Source organism: Papaver somniferum, unplaced genomic scaffold (genome assembly GCF_003573695.1).
Source record: "Papaver somniferum cultivar HN1 unplaced genomic scaffold, ASM357369v1 unplaced-scaffold_131, whole genome shotgun sequence".
NCBI classification, from domain to species: domain Eukaryota; kingdom Viridiplantae; phylum Streptophyta; class Magnoliopsida; order Ranunculales; family Papaveraceae; genus Papaver; species Papaver somniferum.
This window is the reverse complement of record NW_020622270.1, coordinates 2,767,662-2,775,335: the sequence shown is the minus strand read 5'-3', so window position 1 is coordinate 2,775,335 and position 7,674 is coordinate 2,767,662. Positions and strand designations below refer to the sequence as shown.

General features: G+C 35.7%; 1 long non-coding RNA gene across 3 annotated transcripts; it reads left to right on the top strand.

Annotated features, from left to right (window-relative positions):
- The first annotated feature begins 2,699 nt into the window (after positions 1 to 2,699).
- LOC113332557 lies at positions 2,700 to 5,722 on the top strand. Of its 3 annotated transcripts, none has more exons than XR_003351590.1 (7): positions 2,700 to 3,011; positions 3,230 to 3,273; positions 3,632 to 3,709; positions 3,836 to 3,901; positions 4,440 to 4,494; positions 5,431 to 5,518; positions 5,660 to 5,722. It is a non-coding gene; the product is annotated as an uncharacterized LOC113332557 (long non-coding RNA). The 3 variants fall into 3 exon arrangements; XR_003351589.1 differs by having other exon boundaries at positions 3,230 to 3,539; XR_003351591.1 differs by lacking the exon at positions 3,230 to 3,273.
- The last annotated feature ends 1,952 nt before the right edge of the window (positions 5,723 to 7,674 follow it).

Here is a 7,674-nt window from a genome sequence, read left to right as displayed (position 1 = left end):
TGAGATTGAGTCATCTATGATAGATACCCAACCTAGAAATAGGTTCAAAGGGACTAGACGAAGTCATAAGTGATATGGAGATGCGAGAATCATGCTTTTGAAGAATTCATCCCACGGCATGACATCCTGAAACGAGTAAAGGTTGAGTTTAATTTTTAATTTTAAAATTTTAAACTCTTAACGATGTTTATATCTCTATTTAGAGTGGGGTACTTTCAGGAGTATTCTTGATAAACTCACCTATGTGAATGTGAAAGTGTGGCCGCTTTCTATGAGAATATGGGCAGTTCTCTAGATCATTCATTAAACTGGGATACAAGCACAGGGCCATAATGTGCTGGCTTTAGACTTTACACTAGTATAGTCGTGTGTGTTAAGTAATATTTTATCTCCTAGAGTTCAAGACTTATGTTCACTCTATGGTCAGATTATAAGAGAGCCTATTAACACTGTGTAAGGGTTCAAGTCGCGAGACACCTTTGCTTATGCACAACTCTGTATGTTCTTTCTCAATATTTTGAAAAAAAATACAAGTTGGGGATTGTTGGGATATATGTTTTTAAAAATATTAATTAATTTCCAAATTTGTATTCTCTCAATTAAATGACTTTAAATGTGACCATTATTCTTTCTCTTAAAGAGTGAATTTATTTTGTTTAATACCAAAAACAGTTTTTTATTGAGTGAGTTAATTAAGCTAATTAACACCCTAATAATGTCTTTCATTTACTCACATTTATCTCCTTGGCTTTTAAGCAAAAATCAGAATTTTTTTATAAAAAGGATTAGGAGAATTTTAGAAGACTTTTCTAATGAGTGAGTTTTCTAATTTGTTTCATGAGTTTAAAATCAAATGAATGTCTTGTGAGAAAGAAAAACAAGCGTGTGATCATCCTTGGTTTTTCTAAAGAGTTCTGAGCAAGAGTGAAGTGTAGAAGTTTCACATCCTCTCATCGTGCAAGAGTGATTGTGTAAGAGATAGAATTCGGCTGTTTTATCCTAGGGACGACGCGACATTGAAGAACTGCTTGCACAATCTTGGGCAGAGCCGCGAAACGTCTTAAAAAAAGCGACCTAGTCCGCGACTCAGCCATACTAATTGTTTCTTGTTTGATTTTTATTTTTTGCGCAAGCATAATTCAGCAATTGTTCCAACAATAAAATATGTATAAGTTGGGAGTCGAACTCACAACACCAAATACAAGTGGGGGATTGTTGGGATATATGTTTTTAAAAATATTAATTAATTTCCAAATTTGTATTCTCTCAATTAAATGACTTTAAATGTGACCATTATTCTTTCCCTTAAAGAGTGAATTTATTTTGTTTAATAACAAAAACAGTTTTTTATTGAGTGAGTTAATTAAGCTAATTAACATTCTAATAATGTCTTTCATTTACTCACATTTATCTCCTTGGCTTTTAAGCAAAAATCACAATTTTTTTATAAAAAGGATTAAGAGAATTTTAGAAGACTTTTCTAATGAGTGAGCTTTCTAATTTGTTTCATGAGTTTAAAATCAAATGAATGTCTTATGAGAAAGAAAAACAAGCGTGTGATCATCCTTGGTTTTTCTAAAGAGTTCTGAGCAAGAATGAAGTGTAGAAGTTTCACATCCTCTCATCGTGCAAGAGTGATTGTGTAAGAGATTGAGTTCGGCTGTTTTATCCTGGGGACGACGCGACATTGAAGAACTGCTTGCACAATCTTGGATAGAGCCGCGAAACGTCTTAAAGAAAGCGACCTAGTCCGCGACTCAGCCATACTAATTGTTTCTTGTTTGATTTTTATTTTTTGCGCAGGCATAACTCAGTAATTGTTACAACACCCCTCAGTTCGGAGCATCAACCACGGACGAACAATCAAAGCTCAGTCTATATCGGACCAGAGCAACATCGGAGTCAGAGTCAGCCAACACGATCTCGGACTCATCAGCTTGTTTCCGAGCACTAACCTCGGACAGCTCAATGGCAACAACCATCTCGTGCTAGCAAAACAATCAGCAAAACGATGTTCAACCATCACTCGGACTCGCAGTTCAACTCCGATCCCCAATCTCGGACGAAAATCATAGTTCAACCGATATCAGACCAGAGGCGATGTCGGAACAGAAATCAGCCAGCGCGATAAGAGCCAACTAGAGCATGATCTCGGATGGTACCTTGACATCGGACAACAGGTGCAACAAAGGGACTCAACTGTTGCGCCAATATTAGATGGTTCATACATGCTCGCCAGGCTTATCTCAAGAGCAGCCATCTCGGACAGATCCTCACGATTAGGATCGGACAATCAACTCCCATCGGCTTGTGCAGACATAGTTCACATGATGAAGTTCAACCTATATCACTAGTGGAAAAGAGGCTATTTGAGACATAATGTAACGACACAAAAGCCTAATGTCTCAAAACCACAATACGTCTAACTCGTCGTTGTCTAAAGTCAAGTTGTCGTTATAATTGGACTTTATAATTGACTTTTACAACGACACATATGATTTTGTTGCTGACTAAAGTCAAGTCATCCTAATGGTTTGACTTTGGTTGACTTAGACACCAACACTTTGATTGTATGGTTTCCGTGGTACTTTTTTTTATAGGCATCCTCGTTCTTATCGCCCCAATCTATTAATATTTTCTCTTCATTTATCCTTTTTATTTTCTCTTTCTTATCTTCTTCTCTTCTCTCCCTCCTTCTGCTTTTTTCTTTCTTTCGACTTACAAATCGGCCATGGCTTCAACAAAAATCATTGGAGTCTCTTCGTTTTATTTTGAATACCCTAAATCTTGAATTTAAAACAGCAGCTGAAAACTTTTTTTCTTAAATTCTTTTCCGTTTACAGAAACCTAATGTGATAAATTGATTTTCATCTGAAACTTTACTTATTCTAATTTTTTTTTGCTGTACGTTGTAGAAAAAGATGATGATGAGGAGTTTCAAGAGAAACTTTCTCTCTGATTTTGGGGTGGTAATGGTTTAGTTATTTCTGTCTCTTGAGGAATTTTTTTAAGTAAGTTGGAAACTTTATTTCTAAATTACGGGCGTAGATCGATAAGACATTTGTTATGCTTTTGTTTATGTTAATAGATACAGGATTTCACGACCAACTTTTTATTACTTCATTAGCTTAGATTTCAATTTCGATTACAAAACCCTAAGTAAATCTTTCTTAAGATTTCAGTTTCACTTATAAACCCTGACTAAATTTATTTTTGATTTTAATATCAGATACTTCCAGTTTCAGATACGGCTTCTTTAAGATATATATTCAGGTAAATCAATAAATCATTATTTGTGATTTTAATTTCAGACACCTCTTAGTTTGAATCTCAATTCTTCTTTCAATTTTATCACCATTTTTGGATTTTGGCTTGTTTGCTTTAGAAGATTGTTGATATATCTCTTTTTCTTTCAACCCGGATTGTATTCCCCTCTTTCAACTGATTATTGATATCATCACAAGCAAAGAGGAACTTTTGATTTTTGGGCACAGCCCAACCTAGTTCTGACTGAATAGTTGGATTGTGAAAAGATAGAGGTTTTTTTTCTTTTCTTTCTTTAATGTTTCTTTGTCTATTTTCTTTTTCTAATTTCTATCTGTTCTTGACATTTGTGGTTGTGATTTTGTAGGTGGCAAGCAATTAATCATGCTAGGCTGAATCTCAGTACAATTTCTTACTTTTATGTACCTGAAACACCTATCTCAAGGTGGGATCGAGTTGCTTTGAGAATGCCTCCAAGTTTGTTTTTGTTTGATTTTAGAATTTTATCGAGGAAATTGTTGAATTTTTTCCCCAGAAGTTGGAATTTTTACATTTTATATGGTTTGTGCAGGTTGGGAAAGGAGCAACTACAGATGCAAAAGCAAGGAAATTAGCTTTCCAACATTGGATTGAAACTGTAAGCATGAAAATTCATGAAAACCCAGTAAATTTGTAGCTTTTATTTTTAATCTTGATTTAATTTGGGGGATTTGTTGTTTTTACTGTTAGATTGATCCACGACATCTATATGGGCATAGTTTGCATCCAACATTCCAGCTCACACGTATCTTTACCAGAATTAGTTTGATTAGATGATTGTATTGGAGGCATCAATCCTTCCTAATCGATAGTATTTGCCATTTACTTGGATTAGTGTTTTCTTTGGGTATATTTTTTGTGGAACTTGCGAGTTAGTTGCTGAAATTAAATTTGTTTATCTCATCCTTTCACTGTTTCTCTTATCCATTCATTGTTCCATGGTGGAAGGAAAATTTAAACCCACGGTTATTGCTTCTGGCTTGCCTTTTTTGTATCTGTGTTGAATAATACCCCAAAACCTACTATTGGCAAGTCGTTGGTGCTCATGCAACATTATGAAAACATATTTTAGGTGGCATTCTCATGCGAGTTGATGCTCTATGTACTGTTTAATTCATTATTTTTGTTCTTTATAGGTGCGTGAACGTGCTGTTGACCAACCCTATACGGGTAGTTGTTACTCGTATGCAGGTAAAATAATCTCCAGTTGTGCTCTTAGGCTATTTGATCATATTAAACATACTCGTCTATCCATGTTGGAAGCAAATGTTTGGAAATTTAATAGGAGTTGGGCTTTAATTTTGTATGTGCAGTACTACACGCCCTCCACTGGCTTAATTTTGTATGTGCAGTACTGCATGCCCGCTGAATGTAACATCAGATCGTGTAATGCAAATTGCAATTAGATTTCCCTGAAAATGTATATAGTATAGAGGATCTGCTTATGTTCTTACTTGTTGTACGGTTTAATGTTAGTTGTTCCAGAACTGGTAGTTCAACTTAGAATACCTGGCTTAGGAATAATGGTACATGGTCCAAGTTGGATGGTCCAAGATCGGGTCAGATTATGTCAATGATGAGCTGCAATGACGCATAGTTGAATGTTATTGAATTAAGTGAAATATAGATCCCAGTTAGCTTGTGTTGAATCCAATCTCATTTATTCAATACACGAGGCACGTACATCACCACCCTTGAATAATACTTAGTTAACTCATCTGTATTATGAAGAGTGGTGTAGTGGAGATGCTGGCCTCCCTTTCTTGTGCTGATGAGTGAAAGTCAGTAATTTATTAGTCTCTGGTTCATTCCATAATGTTGGGTAAAATTTGTTTTATTAGGTTTTTCTACATGATATTGTAGAACAAAGTAGAATTTGTTAATGGAAGTAACTTTGAGGTGAAGGAAATGGTAATTTTATTTTTGAAATATTACTTATTGATTCATTCATTGTCAGGAAAAAATTGAGCAATTCGTAGTTTAGTTACTGAGAACCTAATAGTGTTAACTCGTATGTGTTTAGTTTAAAGAAGATTTTTGAAACATTACGAGTTTATAAAATTTGACGGTATTGTTAATTAAGGTCTCTTCTAATGTGAGAAATTTGTTGCATCTGCTTAAATGTAGGCCGGACGTTGGAAATGGCAGATGCTTTGATCTCACAGATTGTCCCAGATCCAAGCTTCGACAACAATGCATCAAGTATTTCGGTCTTGTATGTCTTGAATAGTAGTAATCTTTGCGTAACTTTGCAATTGATTTCTGATAGAAGCATTTATGTGTCTAATTTGTCCTCAATGTTTCGTATTGTTAGTACTCGATTTCGTACTTATTATGGTGTTTTGTGTGTTTGTAGGTATTTTTTGGAAATAAACGTTGTTGGAAAATTCCGCTCGAAAAGTTGATTTTGACACCCGGAGGACACGTGTTATTCGGACTCCCCTGCCTTGATAAGGGGCACCTCAGTTTATAAGGGGCACCTTAACTGGACAACTGCTATTTACACTCCACAGACGGATAGGGGCAACCCTTTCTTCCTTATTTGAACGATGTTTTTGGCGGGAAGAAGAGTTCACTCCTGGCAGTTTTTTCGATCGGATTTTGGATGGATTAGAGGTAGACTAAATCGCTGAAACTTTATGGGTGGACGTGATATAGCCTAAAAGGCTTGGTATGGGCCTTTGGTTCGATCCAATTTGGCTGGATATTCCGCGAGAAGAAAACCGGCGGCTCGTTATTGATGGAGTTATTCACGGGATTTGCATGAGTTGGAGAGAGTTCGCGCATGCTAGGAAGACTATAACAACCATTTGGACCGTGACAGAGATAAATAAGGAGATTTTGCAGTTGTATAACGCGTGCAGGATTAGAAAAGGGAAAGAATATTTTCCCGTGTCTGGCAGAGTTATTGAGAATTATCCTGAAGTTATTACAGCGATTCTTAGGCCCTGGGAGTATAAAAAGAGTGTTCGGGGGTAAGAAAAGGGGGACAGAGAGTTTAAGAGAGAAATATAGCACCACAGAATCGAAAAATCAAGCTGCAAAAACTCCATTTCTGCTGCTGCAAAGCTGAAGAACAGGCAGAACAGACTTACCAGGACAGTCGTTTTCCAACAGTGACAACGACACTAAGCCGTGAGTCGTACAGCTACAGTGACAGCGACACAAGGACGACAGACTTATTTGCTACAGCGTTTGCGACACAGACTCGTGGGTCTTAGAGCAACAGTATCAGTGACACATCCTCTGTATCATTTTTTTGGTTTGTAACAAATATAATTGTTACAAACCCGGTTTTGAATTATTCCTCCATTTTCATCATTTGTAAACATCGTTTGAGCAATAATAATGATTTTTGAGCGTGTTTCCAACAACATGATGAGAGGCTAAATTCTCGCGAAACCAAGGCAATGGATGAAGCTATTCACACATGAATAATGAGTAACTATTTCATTTTCTCTAATATTTAATTATAATTCACTCAATCACTGCTTTTGCAGAGTTCTTAAAAGTTTACATAATTTTCTTCATTAGTTGTGATTCAATTAGATAGGTTATGCTTTGTTTAGATAATCTATGCTTAAGGGATACAATTAATATTTGAGAATATGTTTGATTATTTGTGAATTAAGAAATAAAGGATTAAAAGGCTAATTTGAGTTATGAAATATTTGACATCATTCACTCATGTATAATAGTAGATTCTAGTGTCTTGGTTATTCCCAATATCTTGAAACCAAATTTTGAGTTAAGTTTTCTTTAATTTTTAAGTTTAAATTCTTTTGTTTTCACAAGTCTCAACAAACCTTTTTACTACAACTCAATTGAAAATCACATCAATTTATGATTTACTTTGTTGTCCTTGTTTGCAACAACTCCATACCGAAATCAGCTAGGGAGGGAACACCATGAGTACATAATTAATGAAGGGACTATTCATCACCAGCTAACTGGAGAGCGTACGAGTATAGGCCCCAAAGGAGCTAAATGGCTATGAGCACCCCTAAGAAAATCTATCCAAGGGAGGTAATTAATGAAGGACTATTCGTCATGCTATTGTGTTATTTTATCTTTTTTGTGGTTGTTTAAATTGCGCAAACTGTGATTACCATGTGCAGAAAAAGAAATTAATGGCGTTTTCAACATTCGAGTTTTCTTGTTGGACTTAGCAGCAGGAGGACTTGTTGCAGAGAATGGAGAGCTAAAGATGAGTTTTTCGTATGCCTGCTTACGTGTCATTACTAATTTATCTTTTAAGGCATGTGCTTCTTAAGTTTAGTCTATATGAAATTGCCACATTTAGGGGAAATATTTTGAAGGACAATCAGTGCCTCTCAAAATATCGTGTCCCAACATGTTCATGTTTCAGAA